Source organism: Hemiscyllium ocellatum, chromosome 4 (assembly GCF_020745735.1).
Source record: "Hemiscyllium ocellatum isolate sHemOce1 chromosome 4, sHemOce1.pat.X.cur, whole genome shotgun sequence".
Classification (NCBI taxonomy): Eukaryota; Metazoa; Chordata; class Chondrichthyes; order Orectolobiformes; family Hemiscylliidae; genus Hemiscyllium; species Hemiscyllium ocellatum.
The window spans coordinates 5,024,427-5,043,982 of NC_083404.1; positions in this window are offsets into that span (position 1 = coordinate 5,024,427).

Consider the following 19,556-nt stretch of genomic DNA (forward strand, 5'->3'; position numbering starts at 1 on the left):
TATCCCTTTGATTTTTCTATTTTATAATTCATGAGACAAAGCCTTGATTTATATTATTTTTCTTTAGAAACTTATCAACCACAAGTTGGCTTTGACATTCTGTGAACACATAGTACCAAATTACTCTTTCAGACTGATGCTACGTTTTTCAATATCCTTGAGTTAGGAACATTCCATAACAAGTCTAAGAGGGAACTGTCCAAATGCTATTTGCAGCATTTGTGTTTTGAATGTTCAGAATCAGCCATGTTTTGTCTTCTGTCCACCTGAGATTGTACTGATTGCTGCATTAATACAACTATTGGTGTCAATTTGGTATTTATTGAATATTTATTTGATATTTATTGAATATGGTGGATGTGGATACATGTTTTTACAGATACACAGCATTTCTCTCTTCATACAGATAACATTTAATGTTAGGATATGTTAATACCTGTATTCTTCCAACATTAAAAGAAAGATTTATCAGATAGACTTGTGTAAGAGTTCTGATTAGGGTTAGTGCATACTTTTTGAGCATTTTGAAATTATGAACAATGGAATGGAATTTAAGGAAAAGTATTTGTCAAATTTGGACTCAGAAATCTTGCTCCAGTATGCTTAAGAGTTTAATCCATGATCAAACTGTTGCATTTTATTGTCAATTCAACATCAACGCCCAACCAAAATTGTGTTGTAACACCAAAAGAAAGTTTTTGCATAAGTGGAATGGCAGAAGGCAGTTATAAAAGTACCCTCTAGTAGGAACCCAGATCAACTTGGGAGCATTTAACTTGTTCAAACCACTGTCAGAACTTTGATGGTCAAATTCTTGATACACGTTAACAACCAGGGAGGAGGAATTTTCTGAAAATGGAAGTGTTAGTATCCATAAAGTGGTCTATAAAGGAACACATAGGAACAGGAACAGGCCATTCAGCCCCTCAAGCCTGTTCCACCATTCAATGAGACCATGGCTGATCTGAGGCCTAACTCCATATACTTGCCTTGGGCCGTTATTGCTTAATATTTTTGTTTAACAGAAGTTTATCTATATTAAGTTTAAACTAACAACAGATCCAACATCGACTGCAGTTGTGGGAGAGAGTTCCAAATCTCTACCACCCTTTATGTGTCAAAGTACTTTCTAACATCTCTCCTAAATCATCTGTCTCTAATTCTCACACTATTCTACAATTACATACAAATCTCTTTAAGGTTTGTTTATATATTAATATAAAATATTATTATCATTGTTGTTTCTAGACTTTTGGTATTGATACTGCAAATAACATTTTAAAAATTCATTTGTGGGATGTATTATAGAATCCTTAGTGTGGAAACAGGCCATTTGGCCCAACAAATCCATACTGACCCTCCGTAAAGTATCCCACCCAGACCCATTCCCCAACCCCTATTATTCCACACATCCCATGACTAATGCACCCAACCTACACATCCATGATAGCTATGGGCAATTTAGCATGGCCAATCCACCTAACGTGCACATCTTTTGGATTGCGGGAAGAAACCAAAGCACCCAGAGGAAGCCCATGCAGACACAGGGAGAATGTACAAGCTCCACACTGACAGTTGCCTGAGACAGGAATTGAACCCAGATCCCTAGTGCTGTGAGGTAGCCACCACACCACCCATGGTGTCATTGGCTGGGCCAGTATCTACTGGCCTGTTCCTTGTTGCCTTTGAGAAGTCAGGGGTGAGCTGCCTTCTTGAACCGCTGCAGTCCATGTGCTGTGGGTTGAACCACAGTGCCCTTAAGGAGGGAATTCCAGGATTTTGACTCAGCAACAGTAAAGGAATGGAGATAAATTTTCAAGTCAGGATGATGAGTGGCTTGGAGTGGAACTTGCAGGAATGGTTTTCCCACCAACTCCTAGTACCTGTGTTTCTGATAGCTATGCAATGTGTTCCAGGTCTGTAACAGAATTTTGTAATTTTGGAACAGTGTATTCATCGCAAGGTCTAGTAACAGGGAATAGCATTGCAACATTTTGCAGTGAAGATCTTTGTCCAAGTAAGAAATAAGAATTTCTCCAGTAAAGAAAATCTATTACATAAAACATCCAGATTTGCTTATTTGCAGACTTCCACATCCAGGTACTTGCCTTCACAACTTCTTTCTTCCCCTTTCTGTCCATAAATGTATTTTGTTGCTTTTGAATCCACTCTATGTCATTATATAATTGTAGTTGTTACACTCACGCAAGAATGTTCCAACTTTGGAAGTAATGCACAAAACTGCAGATTGACATCTAACTTCAGGCGTTGAACTATGAGGAGGTTTGAAGCACTTCTGTATGCTCACTTTGAAGAAGAGAAAACTCAGGAAAAATTGTTCTTAAGTATTCCAGATCCTGAACTGAAATGATAATTTGAACCCTGATACAATGTTGAACATTTTCAGACACTTTAAATCAAGGGATAGAGACTCAATATTTAGGAGTTAGGAACTGTTGAGAGAAAATGCATTGACTGTTGTCACAACTGCGTAATTACAATGTTACATAATTTGTAGAAAATGTTAATCTGCCTTTAAAATTGGCACAGAATCCTCCAGAATGGCTTTCAGATGTCACATGACCACTCTTATAGATTGAGCTGGTTTGGAACGAAACTGCTCTTATTGGAGGAAATCACAAGAGATTCTTTGAAATTCAAGGACCATTTAATGGGGCAAACAGAAGTGCTCTGACAGTGGTTCTCCAGAATGTGTGAATAACTCATCCTAGTTCATGGAGCTTGACAATGAGAACCATCCAATCTACCTGCTGAGAAAGGTAAAAGTTAATTACCCTGGTTGAAAGATGTTGCTTGATTCTGTTACACAATATGGGAGCATGTTTCTACAGTTTTGGAAGATCAGCCACATATAGCTTTGATTTGAATAATACAGGCTGTGAATTACAATATTGATCAAAACACCAACCAGAGCTTTGGGGTGGCACGCTGGCTTAGTGATTAGCGCTGCTGCTTCACAGCACTGGGGACCCAGGTTTGATTCAAGCTCTGGTCAACCCTCCGTGTGGAGTTTGCACATTCTCCCTGAGTCTGTGTGGGTTTCCTCCGGGTGCTCTGGTTTCCTCCCACAATCCAAAGATATGCAGATTAGGTGAATTGGCGATGCTAACTCACCCACAGTGTTCAGGGATGTGTAGGTTAGGTGCATTAGTCAGGATTAAGTATAGGGTAGGGGAATGTGTCTAGGTGGGTTACTCTGCAGAGGTTCAGTGTGGACGTATTGGGCCGAAGGGCTTGTTTCCACACTGTAGGGAATTCTGAGAAAAACTGACAAGGAAAGAGAGGATTCTCAACAGGGAGATGGAAGGTGACAAACAGCTAAAAGATTCTGTTTCTGAAGGAGGGTCACTGACCTGAGACATTGACTCTGCTTTCTCCCTACAGATGCTGTCAGATCTGCTGGGCTTCGCTCGCAGTTTCAGTTTTTGTTTCAGAACTCTAGAACTCTTTGTTTTGTTTTAAGCTCAGCTGAACCAGACTACCAAGGACCATATCCTGCACCAGGACTAAGAAGTGAAGGCCGACAAATATTGTTATCAATAGAATCATAGAGTCATAGAGGTGTACAGCATGGAAACAGACCCTTCGGTCCAACCCGTCCACTCCCTATCAGAACCTTCTTGCTAAATCCATTGGTTGGGGAAACATCTGTTTGGACAACTTTAGAAATTCCTCACAGCTGCTGAATTCTCACTTCATATTTTTAATGCCTTCACCTCAGAAAAAAAATGTCAACAAAGGAACAGTCCTACAACTACAACCTGTGAATTAAATTTCATCATCATAGATACCTTTGACCAATTATCCATCTTTGAATACATATTTTAGTTAATAACTGGGTCACTTTTCAACTGATTCACTTTCAGCAATAGTTGTCTAATGAATTAACCTTTGACCTTGTTAAAAACTAAAGCTTTGGTGATGGTTATTTTCAAATTAGAACACGTAAAAAACTAAAAGGGAGCTAATCAAGCCACATGAATGTTTAGTTAACACACCATTCTGCAGATATGCCTGGTGTGGTCTGAACATTGTTTAGACATCATTTCTTTATACTGAGAATGCAAAATGATGTTAGTGGTGGAAGCTTGTTTTTAATACTTTAAGGAGGATTTAAAAGATATTTGGCAACTGGGAGCTTAACTTTTCATACTGGCCACCTGTGTTCTGTACCTTTCCATTTTCCTATGTTTTGTTAACCTTTTGATGTCAATATTTGTCCGCCTTCACTTCTTAGTCCTGGTGCCATGGTAACTGATCTCTTCACATTTGTAAATAATTTTCTTCTTCTAATTCCATTGCTAGTCATAACGATGGGGAGGTGGATTCCAATTGTAGCTCTCCTTCCACTGACCATTGGTTTCAGTTCCACTTCCAGTTTCAGGATATGTTGGCTATTAAAAAAAACAATTGTAAGTCAGTGTGTATCAGGGATCAACTCAGCCTGGATAATCGGGGAGGACTAGTGGCAGGGAGAACACTCAGCTGAAAACCATCTACCAAACCCAGGATTAGTCATTGCTGTGAAGGGTGATACGCAAGCATTGTAACAACTTTGTATAACATGGAAAAAAAAACTGAAAGAGAAACTAAGAGACGTGTATCCATGGAAACAGTGATGACTTCAGATTTGTCTCTTTGTTAAAAAATTCAATTGAATTCCCTCAACATTTTCTCACATTATATACTTTCAATTCCCACAGATGGTATGACTCATCACATTGCTCATTTCTCTTGCAATATCATGAGGCTCTACGGAAGCAAGGGAATACTGTAGCGTATTACAATGCCATTAAATCTTTATTGATTATTCGAATTTTGACATCTAGCTATAGGCCTGTTAAGTGCAAGACAAAAAACGCTGCCAATGTGTCTCTCTTTCCAGCAACATTCAAGCATTATACCAATGAACTAATTACTTTGAACCTTATTGACTTATAACATGTAAGAATGACTAAAACACAACTTTCTATAATATAGCAATCACTGCCCAGAAGTGAACATTAGCTTAATATCGCTCTCTCAATTCTCATAATGTTAAGCATTACATTCCAGTGACTTGAGCTGAAACTGTAATATTGGAGATACTTGAAACAAGACATCACAACAGGTATCCCTCTGGTAAACATTAAAAATCATCTGATGACATTTAAAAAGCAGGGCTCACCCCTGTTCAATATTTATTTTTCTGTCAACATTACTAAAGTAGGTTATCTAGTCATTATCACATTGGGTTTGAGGGAGCTTTCTTTGTGCAAACTGTGTGCCATGTTTCTGACATTACAATAGCAATTGTGCTTCATAAACTGTTTCATTGGGTGTAGAATGTATGGGGTGCTTTTAGTTTATCAAAGTTGCCGATTAAATGCAATATTTCATTTTTTACTTTTCAAGTACATCTTGAAAGGCAAACATATATGAGGAAACAAAAATGAGGAAAACATTTTGATTAAACATATTTGGGAGTCATAGTCATCGATTTTCATTTAAAATAGTTTTCTTTAGAATGTCTTTCAACTATTCAATTATTTGAGAGGATTTTACTAATACAAAAGTGCCTATGGGCAAGGAGAAACGTAAATTACCATTATGATTTTCCAGGCTTAATCAGGAATAATGCAAATATATTACATCTCAAAACTGTTCCAGTAAATTACCATCTAAGTGGAATATTACAACTTTACTTAAGATTTCTGCGTTTTTTAACTGAAATGTTATTTACATATATTTCCATGTAAATGACTTTTTAACTGTCAGCCATGGGTTTCTATAAAGCTATCATTAATGAAGTGTTTCTTATTCTGGAAATTGTTGCAATTTTGCAACATGAGCTTTTATTCATTGTTATATTGGTCAGAATTTTGTATTTTTTATTAGTTGTTCATGGGATATGGGTATCATTGGTTGGACTAGCATTTATTGCCCATCCCTTACTACACTTGAACGAAATGGCCAATTCAGAGGGCAGTTAAGAATCTATAACAATTGTGTTGGTCTAGAATGAGGTAAGGATTGCAGATTTTCTTCCCTAAAATATGAGTGAATCAGACTGGAGTTTACAAAATCAGCAATGGTCACAATTAGACAGGCTTTTTTCCACTAATTTCAATCTCTATTGAATTCACATTTTACCATCTGCCATTGAAAGTTTCAAATCCATGTCACAAGAACATTAGAGACTCTGTGACATCGCCACAACTATCGTGATATTACCATAATTGCAGTGCCTTGCCTTAATTGACTAGTTTCTAGGTATACAGTTAAATCAGAGATCTTTTGCTTTTTACCAAATCATGAAAAAGGTTGAGCTACCTAGACCAAAAGATTACCAAGTTTAATGTCCACTCTGTATCGAATTAGCTGACCTCAGACGGGAGAGAGGTGTCAGTGAAACATTTTACCTCAATGGCTTGTAGATTAGATGCAACATTGGATGACATTCCTGCTTCTGAATACTATTCAGCAATTCCCATAGAAAATTCCATATGTAAATGTCAGAAATTATCATAATCATGCCACGTTTTGTCTATGGTGGGTCAATCTGTTGAAGATCATAGATAACTGATGAATCCCTGGTTATAGCACCAAAGGATGATCAGAGTCCCTGGTCTTTTGGAATAGTAGAGGAATGGAAAACATGGTAGTTTTGCAATTGCTGGTCGGTTGACATCCTTGTGTGGCCAAGCCATCACTCATGCATGAGCTTTATGTACACATATGCTGACATATTGAAAATATGAATATCTTCAGGATTGTAAAACTTAGCAACAATTTGGGCTTTCATTATATTATAACAAAAATAAGGATTATGTTTATAAATAAAATTATTGATATGTGTTCATTCTAAATGTGCAACCCTTATGAAAAGTCTTTATGTTCTTTATGGAAAACTCAGATTTGTTTCATAAAACAAATGAAAGTAAATCATTATAAAATTATATGTTTAATGGCAATGCCAACCTTTAATCTTATTATTAATATTAAGTGAAATTTATGCTTTTTATAAGCAATTAATATTGTTCTTTCATCAATTTCATCAATTGGGGTGGCACGGTGGATTCACAAAGCCAGTGACCCACGTTCGATCCCCTGCCTTGGGCAACTGTCTATGTGGAGTTTACACATTCTCCCCATGTCTGTGTGGGTTTCCTCCCACAATTCAACGATGTGCAGGTCAGGTAAATTGCCCATAGTGTTAGGTACATTAGTCAGGGGAAATGTAGAGTGATATGTTAAGGGAAATGGGTCTGGGTGGGTTACTCTTTGGAGGGTCGGTGTGACTTGTTGGGCCAAATGGTCTCTCCCTACACTGTAGGGTTTCTAATCAATTTTGTAACACCTTTTATAAGGAAAAATCAATGACAGATCAACAAATTGATAATTAACAAAATGATTCTTCTAATGGGCAAATATCGCTACCAGAAATAGTTCCTCCATATGTTTAGAATTCTTAACATTTTCTAATTTAAAGTTAAGAGCATTCATTTCCGTGTGTTCCTTCAGTCAACCTAAGAAAAATACTTAGACAGGACAATAGACAGTGCATGTGTGCATATATTATTAGTTATTCTTCAACTTGAGCAGTTCTGGACACCTCTTTACAGAAGGATAGAATTATACCAGAGATGGTATTCACATGGAGATTCATGAGGATGCTGCCAGAAATTTAACTATGAGGAAAGTTTGAATAAGTTCTCCCTGGAACAAAGGAAACTGAGGGGAGCTTTGTTTGAAATGTACAAAATTTTGCGGGGTTTGGAATAACGTGGATGGAAAGGACCAATTTATAGAATCTATTTAAACAATTGGATAAATAGACACCCAGTTGAGTCCCCAAAAGGTTGACTCTCCTGTTCCTTGGATGCTGCCTGACCTGCTGTGCTTTTCCAGCACCACACTTTTCAACCCAGTTGATACTGATGTGATTAGATATAACCAACTTGGATTTGCAAATGGGAAATTGCATTTGACAAAATTTCACAAGAGTATTAATAAAGAAATGGCCACGGAAGAAACATTATATTTTCCATCAAGTGTGAACAGGGTCTGTTACATGCAGCAGTAAACTCAAGACATTATAGCTGAATTGATGGAAGAACAATTTTAATTGCTTATAAAAAGCATAAATTTCACTTGACATTAATAGTAAGATTAAAGTTAGGCATTGCCATTAAACATATAATTTATAAAACAAATTTGAGCTTTCCATAAAGACCATTCATAAGGGCTGCACATTTATATGAAACACGATTTGTAGAATAACCATTTGCAGTGGTACTTGGTTTGAGGTTTTAAGAGAGAAAAAATATTTGTTTTTAGTGTTAGCATTTTCACCTCAAAAGTCAGTATGTTGTAAGTTCATGCTCCATCTCTTATTTCCACATATGATCTCAGCTGACACTCCAGTGCCATTCTAAGGAAAAGCTGCATTGCTAGAAGCATCATTTTTCAGACAAGATGTTCAGAAGTAAAGGCATCATATTCCATTCATATGGATGTGAGAGACACAATTTGAATAATCACAGCAGTGAAAACTAGGAATACAAAAACTGAAGGAGGTCACCTAGCCCTTTGAACCTGTTTGTCTGTTATCAATGTTAAAATGTGAATTAAAATATAACTAGAAACAGGTTAATGGCTAATCATTTCATTGTTGCTTATCAGATTTTGTTATTTGTAATACAACTTCAGCAACCTGTACTTCATTGTGATTTATTTCACAAAAGGTATTGTTGCCATTTCTAAGTTTTATTTTATGTGTCTGCAGTATTACATGTATTAATAGTGAGAATATCAAATCCAATAAGTGACATTGTCTAGATATTTTCTAGTCAACATTTTCAGAGATGTTATTACATAACTCTGGAGGTAAAATGGTAAAGTCACCATAGAACATAGAACAATACAGCGCAGAACAGGCCCTTCAGCCCTCGATGTTGCGCTGACCTGTGAACTATTCTCAGCTAGTCCCTCTATACTATCCCATCATCATCCATTTGCTTATCCAAGGATTGTTTAAATCACCCTAATGTGGCTGAGTTAACTACATTAGCAGGTAGGGCATTCCACGCCCGTACCACTCTCTATGCGAAGAACCTGCCTCTGACGTCTGTCTGAGATCTATCACCCCTCAGTTTGTAGTTTGCCCCCTCATACAAGCTTACGTCATCATCCTAGGAAAAAGACTTTCACTCTCTACCCAATCTAATCCTCTGATCATCTTGTATGTCTCTATCAAGTCCCCCCTTAGCCTTCTTCTTTCCAATGAGAACAGACCCAAGTCTCTCAGCCTTTCCTCATAAGATCTTCCCTCCAGACCAGGCAACATCCTGGTAAATCTCCTCTGCACCTTTTCCAATGCTTCCACATCCTTCCCGAAGTATGGGGACCAGAACTGTACACAATATTCCAAGTGTGGCTGCACTAGCATTTTGCATAGTTGCAGCATGATATTGCAGCTTCAGAACTCAATCCCTCTTACAAATGAAACCTAACACACCATATGCCTTTTTAACAGATTCTTAATAGTCCTGCATTCTTGTTAAAGTGTCGTGCCTCAGGTGAGGGGAGAGGTTGAGAGTGAGAGTCCTTTATGGTAACCTCAGCTGGTGCAGAAATTAAACCCACACTGTTGACATCACTCAGTATTGTAAACTAGCTGGCCAGTCAACTGAACTAACCAAAACCCCCACTGCTTGGAGGTAGCAACACCACCATTGCATCACAGGAGCCCTTTGGTGATAGCTTCTAATCGAATGAGCATCATGCTTATGGATAATTTGAAACACTTAGAAAAGCAAAGATTTACATATGCACGAGTGCCGAAAGGGCTAATTCTTTCAATTTCATAAACATTGCATATAGTCAATGTCATCCATAATTACCTTTTTACCTGAAGAAACTTGGCTGTCTAACATAAAGAGAACAAAAATAAATTTGTGTGGAGGAGTCATTTGTCTGGTAAGATTGCATCAAGTTCTATTGAGAATGGTATCTGTGTCAGTTTTATCATAGCATTTACCTACTGGAAAAAGGACAATTCAGATTATTGGAAATTAAACTAATTTAAGTCTGGCGATTCTTCTTTCTTAGACCTGGTTAATTGGATAACATCATTGAAATAATTTTTGTGGTCAATTTGAGTATGATTGGTCAGGTCACATGAATTGGGATTCTTTGTAAAGTTTAACATATTTAATGTTCTGCTAAATCACAAAGCTTTTGAATATGATGAAAAGATGAAAGAAAAGTTTTAAACATTATTTGAGTCATTGATGCCTACAGCAAGAAAGAAGCCATTCAGCCCATCGTATCAGAGCCATTCAAAAATAACCACCCAACTACAGAGGAACATCAATTATCCAAATACCAATTATCCGAAAATCGGATTATCTGAAGGAGATCTCGAGGTCCGGATAGAAACATTACATCAAAGACGTGTTTCCAATTGTGATTGTGTCTTTTGTTTACAGTGATTAAACAGACACCATCTCAAAACGACTGACCTGCCGTCCCCTCTCTCTCTCTCTACCCACACTTACCCTGGAGTTCCACATGGGGGTGTATCCTAAACCCCGCCTTCCCCAGATAATGTCTCCAACATTGCCCTGTACAGGACAAAGGTGGGACATGTCAAAAAGTTGCAGTATGTGTGTGTGTGTGTGTGTGTGTGTGTGTGTGTGTGTGTACCCCACAAAGGCAGCTACAGCAGCAGTCTTATTGTTGGTGTACAGCCTGGTTGCTCTGGAGATGGAGTGGGGGCGGTGTTGGACGGGAGTGGGGGGCAGAGTTGGGTGGGGTTGAGGGGTGGGGGGGGCAGAGTTGGACGGGGTTGGCCGCAGCTTGGGAGGGGCGGTGTTGAGGGGGTTGGGGGTCAGCGGTGGATGGGAGTGGGGGGTGGGGGGAGTCGGGGGCTCGCATGCTGTGCGCTGCTGCCTCATGTCCTGAACAGGGAGCAGACTTTAAAAACTCTGAGCCCCAGAGGAATGGCATTTAATCGATTAACCGAATAATCGATTATCCGAACGAAATAGTGCCTGCCCATCAGGTTCGGAGGTTCCCCATAATCCCATTTTCCATCATTTGGCCAATAGCCGCATATATCCTGGCAATTGCAAGGCCACATCTCAATACTTCTTTAATGTGATGAGGGTTTCTGCCTCTCCCACCCTTACAGGCAGAGAGTTCCAGATTCCCACACCCTCTGAGTGAAAAACAATTTCCTCTAAACCTCTTGCCCCTTACTTTGCATCTATGCCCTCCCCCTGTCATTGATCTCTCCATCATGGGGAAAGGTCTGCCCTGTCTATTCCATTCATAATTTCCTACATCTCAATCATGTGCCATTGTAATCTCCTCTGCTCTGGCGAAAACAATGTACCTTAATGACTGAGACTCTCCAGCCTAGGCAACATCCTGATAAATCTCCTTCAATGGTGTCATTCCTGAAATGCACACAATACTCTAGTTTTAGCTTAACCAATGTTTTATACAACTCCAGCATCACTTCCCTGCTCTATCTCTCAAACAATAAAGGCTAGTTGAAGCTACCAAGTTTAATAAAGATCAAGTTGTTTTAAACCAACAACAACAACTTTTATCTACATAGCATCTCCAATGTAATAAAAGATCTCAAGGCTCAAACATTTGAAACCTCACCATATAAAGATATGGTAAAGCAGCAGGTTTTAAAGACTGGCTTAAAGGAGAAAAGTAATGAGGAAAGGAGATATCCAGAGATGCATTCCTATAACTTAGGACCTTGGCAGTTCTTGGTGCAGCTGCCAGCATTGAAGAGATGCATGTCAGGAATATTCAGGAGGGAAGGATTGAGGGGGTTTATCTGTATTTCAGAGTTTATATATGTTATAGGTCGAGAATAAGTTACAGTCAGAAAAGGGGGAAGGTCGTTGAGAGATTTGTAAATAACAATGAGATTTTTTTCAAATTGATCTATTGATCAATTAAAAGAAACCAACGCTAATCTGTGAGCATAGGGGAGCTGGGTGACTGGGATCTGCAGAATGTTATTGACCACAGAAGTTTGGTTGATTTCCAGTTTACAGACAGTGTAAGGTGGGAGAGTAACCAAGGATGTGTTGGAATAGTCAAGTCCAGAGGATATAAAGACATGACTCAAAATAGAAGCAAGTTTGATAAAGTAACCTAAAATTCTTAAGTGCAGAGAAAAAAATACAGCAGAAAGCTGAGAAAACAAAGTACATGAAGCTCATCAAAGTTATGTAGAGAAAAGGACAGTCAAAAGTAGATAATAATTTGGGTAAGAGTTCATAGTTCTGCATCATTAAAAGTAGCTGAAAGAAGCCACCATTACAGGTAATATATCACTTGGTAAAAGAGGTTATATATTTTTCAGTCCATGCCACCTGAAAAACCACTTTAACACTACAAGTCCACTGTTGGATTGTTGAAACACTGAACTTAAATCTGTACTTTAACCTTAAAATATTTGATATTGCTTCATTATACTGCAAAAGGCTAATCCTATTTATAGTAGAAATAGTGCCTACTGACCTATTGTTTTTAAACTCACTTGAAAAATTAAAATAAGCCTCTAAAAGTAATCAATGAACTCAGCATAGATTGGTTAGAGAATTTCAGCTTTTTCAAACTTTAGGTATCCAGTACTAACTGCGTATGAACTTGAGGGAGCACGGGGTAAAACAATACATTTGCTGCATTCTCTAAAGAAAAGGTGTTTCACAAATACAACTTTGTTTCAGATTTTCACTTTCCAGAAGACCAGAAGACAATAAGACATAGAAACAACAGCAGAGTATTTGGCCCATTGAATCTGCTTAGCCATTCAATGAGATCAGGGCTGCTCTAATATCCCTAAATCTCACTTTTCAGCTATTTCCCCAGAACACTCGATTCCCTTCCTGATTAACAATCTGACTATCTAAGCCTTGAGTATAAGACCATAAGACATAGGAGCAAAAGGAGGCAATTTGCTTCATCAAGTCTACTTCAGGCCATGTTGAGCATGTACAGTTTATATAGGGTGCCAGGGGAGTGTGCTCGTGTGGCAGATACCCATTGAGAACGGAATTCAGCAAGGCGTCTTCATTGTATTATTTATTTCCACAATAGCAAACCACATGACAATGGAGGACTTTGATAACACTCATCATCAATTATGATTGTGGGGCTAGTTTCAAATCAACAGACAGGATGCAGGATTAATTTCAATAAAGTGTCATACAGGACTCAAAAGATTAATTCTATTTCCCTCTCCACAGATGCTTCTGCTGAGTTTCTCTAATACCTTCTGTTTTCATTTTAGATTCTGAGCATTGCAGTATATTATAGAGTCATAGAGTCATAGAGATGTACAGCATGGAAACAGACCCTTCGGTCCAACCCATCCATGCTGACCAGATATTCCAACCCAATCTAGTCACACCTCCCAGCACCCGGCCCATATCCCTCCAAAGCCTACCTATTAATATAACCATCCGAATACCTTTCAAATGTTGCAATTGTACCAGCCTCCACCACTTCCTCTGGCAGTTCATTTCATAGACGTACCACCCTCTGTGTGAAAAAGTTGTCCCTCAGGTCTCTTTTATATCTTTACCCTCTCACCCTAAACCTATGCCCTCTAGTTCTGGATTACCAGACCCCAGGGAAAAGGCATTGTCTATTTACTCTATCCTTGCCCCTCATAATTGTGTAAACATCTATAAGGTCACTCCTCAGCCTCCGACACTCCAGAGAAAACAGCCCCAACCTGTTCAGCCTCTGCCTATAGTTCAAATCCTCCAACCCTGGCAACATCCTTGTAAATCTTTTCTGAACCCTTTCAAGTTTCACAACATCTTTCCAATAGAAAGGAGACCAGAACTGACCATAGTATTCCAATAGTGGCCTAACCAATATGCTGCACAACTGCAACATGACTTCCCAACTCCTGTACTCAATGCACTGACCAGTAAAGGCAAACATATCAAACATCTTCTTCACCAACCTGCCTACCTGCGACTCCACTTTCAAGGAGCTATGAATCTGCAAACCAAGGTCTCTTTGTTCAGAAATACTCTCCAGGATCTTACCATTAAGTGTACAGGTCCTGCCCTGATTTGCCTTTCCAAAATGCAGCACCTCACAATTATCTGAATTAAACTCCGTCTGCCACTCCTAGGCCCTTTGGCCCATCTGATCAAGATCGTGTTGTAATCTGAGCTAACCTTTTTCGCTGTCCACTGTAAATCCAATATTGGTGTCATCTGCAAATTTACTAACTATACGTCTTATGCTCACAACCAAATCGTTTACACAAATGATGAAAAACAGTGGACCCAGCACCGATCCTTGTGGTACACCGGTGGTCCAGTCTGAAATGCAATACTCCACCTCCACTCTCTGACTCCCACCTTTGAGCCACTTTTGTATCCAGCAAAACAGCTAGTTCTCGCTGTATTCCATGAGATCTAACCTTGCTAAGCCGTGTCCCATGAGAAACCTTGTAAAACGTCTTACTAAAGTCCATAAAGATCATATCCACCATTCTGCCCTCATCATTCCTCTTTACTTCTTCAAAAAACTGAATCAAGGTCACGAGAAACAATTTCCCACACACTAAACCATGTTGACTATAACATTAATCAGTCCTTGCCTTTCCAAATATGTGCAAATCCTGTCACTCAGGATTCCCTCCAAACACGTACCCACCACTAATGTCAGGCTGATTGGTCTATAGTTCCCTGGCTTTTCCTTACCACCTTTCTTAAATAGTGGCACCACCTTAGCTGATCTCCAGTCTTCCAGCAGCTCACCTGTGGCTATTGATGATATGAATATCTCAGCTTTCCACAGAAATCCAGATTATAACTGATTAGGTTCCTCCAATTAAAAAGATTGAGGTTAGAATAAGGGACCAGGGGGGTACTTTTTAAAAAAAAATCTTCTGGAACAGATTACATTCACCTTACTTTTCGAGTAAGGTTTTGTGTAAGGACCAGAAAACCCAGTTAGTGGTAGTTGATGTGAACCGATATCTCTAATGTCCTGTAGGAACCTGTGAAACAATGAAATGTACATATTCCCCCCATAGGATGCATGACCACTCTGAAACAATCATCATGTGAAACAATAAAATGTAGATATCCCCCATACAGGATGCATGACCACTCTGAAACCCATCGACATAAAACAAGAGCAACTATGTGTGCAGTTGGTTTGGAATGCAATCCTTATTTGCAAGAATGCATACCCACCCATCTGCCTGATTAATCAGAGACAGCTTAATATCCAGGATGATTAAAAAAAAACTTCTCCTTCCTATTCATAACTTTAGTCCCCACTAAGGTAAAGCTTCAGATTAAAAAATGGCAGGAGATTCCAGATCCGTATTATGCTCCTCTTCTCAATGAGGGAGTTCAGGGATGCAGCTGGTGGCCCCAGTTCCTTCACTTCCCGGAAGTGTGTCCAGCTGGAGCTCTTGTTAGACCACATGATGGCTGTGGAGCTGCAGATGGACTCACTGTGGAGCATCTGCGATACTAAGGTGGTCGTGGAGAGCACGTTTAGTGAATTGGTTACACTGCAGCTTAGGATTGCTGAGGGAGAAAGAAAGAGCAGGAAGGCAGTGCAGGTGTCCCCTGCAGTCATCTCCCTCCAAAACAGGTATACTGTTTTGGGTACTGTTGGGGGAGATGGCTCACCAGGGGAAGGCAGCAGTAGCCAGGTTCATGGCACCGTGGCTGGCTCTGCTGTACAGAAGGGCAGGAAAAAGAGGGGAAGGGCTATAGTGATAGGGGATTCAATTATAAGGGGAGTAGATAGGCGGTTCTGAATTCGAAAACGAAGACTCCCGAATGGTATGTTGTCTCCCAGGTGCACGAGTCAAGGATGTCACCAATTGGCTGCTGAACATTCTCAGGGGAGTTGTGCAAGTAGGCACGAATGACGTAGATAAAAAATGGGATGAGGTTCCACATGAAGAATTTAGGGAGTTAGGAACCAAGTTAAAAATTAAGACCTCAGAGATAGTAATCTCAGGATTGCTACCAGTGCCACGTGTGAGTCAGAGTAGGAATGATAGAATATTGAGGATGAATGTGTGGCTTGAGAGATGGTGCAGGAGGGAGGGGTTCAGATGTTTGGGACATTGGCACCAATTCTGGGGGAGGTGGGATTATTATAAATTGGATGGTCTACACCTGGGCCGGACTGGAACCAATGTCCTTGGGGGCGCTTTTGCTAATGTTGTTGGAATAAGTATAATGCAATAAGTTTAGGTTGTAGGTTTGCTTGCTGAGCTGTAGGTTTGATATCCAGACGTTTCATTACCTGGCTAGGTAACATCATCAGTGGCGACCTCCAAGTGAAGCGAAGCTGTTGTCTCCTGCTTTCTATTATATCTTTCTCCTGAATGGGGTTCCTGGGGTTCGTGGTGATGTCATTTCCTGTTTGTTTTCTGAGGGGTTGATAGATGGCATCTAGATCTATGTGTTTGTTTATGGCATTGTGGTTGGAGTGCCAGGCCTGTAGGAATTCTCTGGCATGTCTTTGCTTAGCCTGTCCCAGGGTAGATGTGTTGTCCCAGTCGAAGTGGTGGTTTTTTTCATCCGTGTGTAGGGCTATGAGGGAGAGGGGGTCGTGTCTTTTTGTGGCTAGCTGGTGTAAGTATAATGGGTAAGGCAGATGAACTTCAGGTTTGGATTAGTACCTGGGAGCATGATGTTATTGCTATTACTGAGACTTGGTTGAGGGAAGGGCATGATTGGCAACTAAATATCCCAAGATATCGATGCTTCAAGCAGGATAGAGAGGGAGGAAAGGGATTTGATATCATATGCATGGACTTTAGTAAGGCACTTGATAAGGTACCCCATGGTAGGCTGATGAAGAAGGTGAAGTTTCATGGGGTCAAGAGTGTTCTAGCTAGATGGATAGAGATCTGGCTGGGCAACAGGAGACAGAGTAGTAGTGGAAGGGAGTTTCTCAAAATGGACACCTGCGACTAGTGGTGTCCCACAGGGACCTGTGCTGCGACCACTGTTGTTTGTGATGTACATAAATGATTTGGAAGAAGGTTCATTTGCCTCATTAGCAAGTTTGCAGATGACACTAAAATTAGTGGGGTAGCAGTTAATGAAGGGAACTGTCAGAGAATACAGCAGAATATAGATAGATGGGAGAGTTCCACAGAGAAATGGCAGATGGAGTTCAATCCGGACAAATGCAAGGCGATGCATTTTGGAAGATGCAATTCCAGTGTGAACTATACAGTAAATGGAAAAGCCCTGGGGAAAATTGATGTACAGAGAGATCCGAGTGTTCAGGTTCATTGTTCCCTGAAGGTGGCAACACATGTCAGCAGAGCGGTCAAGGAGGCATATGGCATGCTTTCCTTCATCAGACTGGGTGTTGAGTAAGAGAGTTGGGAGGTCATGTTACAGTTGTGTAAGACTTTGGTTTGGCCACATTTGGAATACCGTGTACAGTTCTGGTCGTCACATTACCAAAAGGATGTGGATGTTTTGGAGATGGTGCAGAGGAGGTACACCAGGATGTTCCCTGGTGTGGAGGGTGCTAGCTATGAGGAGAGGTTGAGTAGATTAGGATTATTTTCATTGGAAAGAAGGAGCTTGAGGAGGGAAATCTGACTGAGGGCTAATAAATTGTGAAAGGTGTAGACAGAGTGGATAACAAGCAACTTTTTCCCAGAGTGAAAGACTCACTTACTAGGGCTAATGAGTTCAAAGTGAGAGAGGAAACATTTAGGGGAGATACACGTGGAAAGTTCTTTATGTAGAGGGTGGTGGGTGCCTGGAATGCGTTTCCAGCGGAGATGGTATGGGCCAGAATGATAGTGTCATTTAAGATGTATCTAGACAGATACACAAATAGGCAGGGAGCAGAGGAATACAGATCCTAAGAAAATAGGCAGCAGGTTTCGATAAAGGATCTGGATTGGCACATGCTTGAAGGGCCGAAGGGCCTGTTCCTGTGCTGTAATGTTCTCTGTTCTTTATTTAAGTGTCCATGCATTGCTATTACAACCATTAGCATTGAAATTTTTTATGATGCTTATCATATCCCCAAATGTAGTCAAATACATTTTTGTTCATATGCCATCACAATGTCTTATTTAATTTTGCATCCTCCTGTCAGCTTAGAACGAATTTGCACTTCACTCAGTGTTTTAAATGTGCCCTTGTTGTGACTTTATAATCAATAATCAATATTGTGGAAGGTTATTTCAAGTCACCTAATGCTGACATCAAGAAACACTAAATGGTGATTTGCAATCTCATATTTGAGTAAGGGAGCTGTGAAAGTTTCATCTAATGCTTTTCAATAATGTAAGCGATAGAATGTAGTTTTCCATGCTATATTTACCACACGTAGGTACAAAGTGAAATTAATTATTCACATTTCCAATTAGACATTAATGAGTCCAAAACAGTTCCAAGAGATGTTTCCTACCTAAAATCCCAGATGTTCATGTTGGTTTATTTTATTTGAAGTAACAAGTCCCTCTTTAAAAGTCTGATCGTAAAATTGCTGCAGTCCTACTCGCTCATTAAAGGGATTTCAGTGTGGTGGATTAAGTTGAGAATCATCACACCTCGAGTGAGGGGTTGGGAAGGAGTGAACTTCATGGTAACCACAGCCAATGTTGGAATTTACTCTGCATTGCAGACCAGCCAACTGAGCTAACCAACTTGCTAAAAGTATACCTGTAACATCAGTGTAGAAGAATAAACTATTGTAGAATGCTACAATAAACCCGTGCTGCCTGAACTGCTGTGCTCTCCCAGCACCACTGATCCAGAATCTGGTTTCCAGTATCTGCAGTCCTTGTTTTTACCTCGTTGAATTTAACCCTACTGCGAATCCTCTTGCAAGGATGCCTGCCTTGAAGAAGTTTTCCTCCTCTCTCTACAAGAATCTCAGGGAGTCCCTCTCCCACTGCAACTCCCAGGTCATTTCCTACTCTATGCTACTCTCTCCCCACCCCACCCTCCTCTAGCTTATCTCTCCACGCTTCAGGCTCTCTGCCTTTATTCCTGATGAAGAGCTTTTGACCGAAACGTCGATTTCGCTGCTCGTTGGATGCTGCCTGAACTGCTGTGCTCTTCCAGCACCACTGATCCAGAATCTGGTTTCCAGCATCTGCAGTCATTGTTTTTACCACAATAAAACAGAGAACTAGTTGACGGACATCTTTGCAAATGGTAAAAGAAGTAATCCTAAACCAGGTGAAAACGACAACAAATCTTTCAAACCTGAACTTTTTTAAAAACTGATTGTAACTGCTGTTTATATTATTGCTTTATTAGATTTTTAAATAAATGAGTAAAGTTTAAATAAAAGCAAGAGTCATGTGAACAAAATACCGCCTTCCAAAAGAAGAAATTCCTGGTATTAAAACAAAATGCATCGTTGGTTTAGCTAATTAGTGTATAGCTTTTAATTGTAAGTTAAATGGGGAATATTTAATTGGGCTTTGAATAGAGAAGTGCACTATTAAACTCAGCTGTTCTGTTTCCCTAATTGCTTCT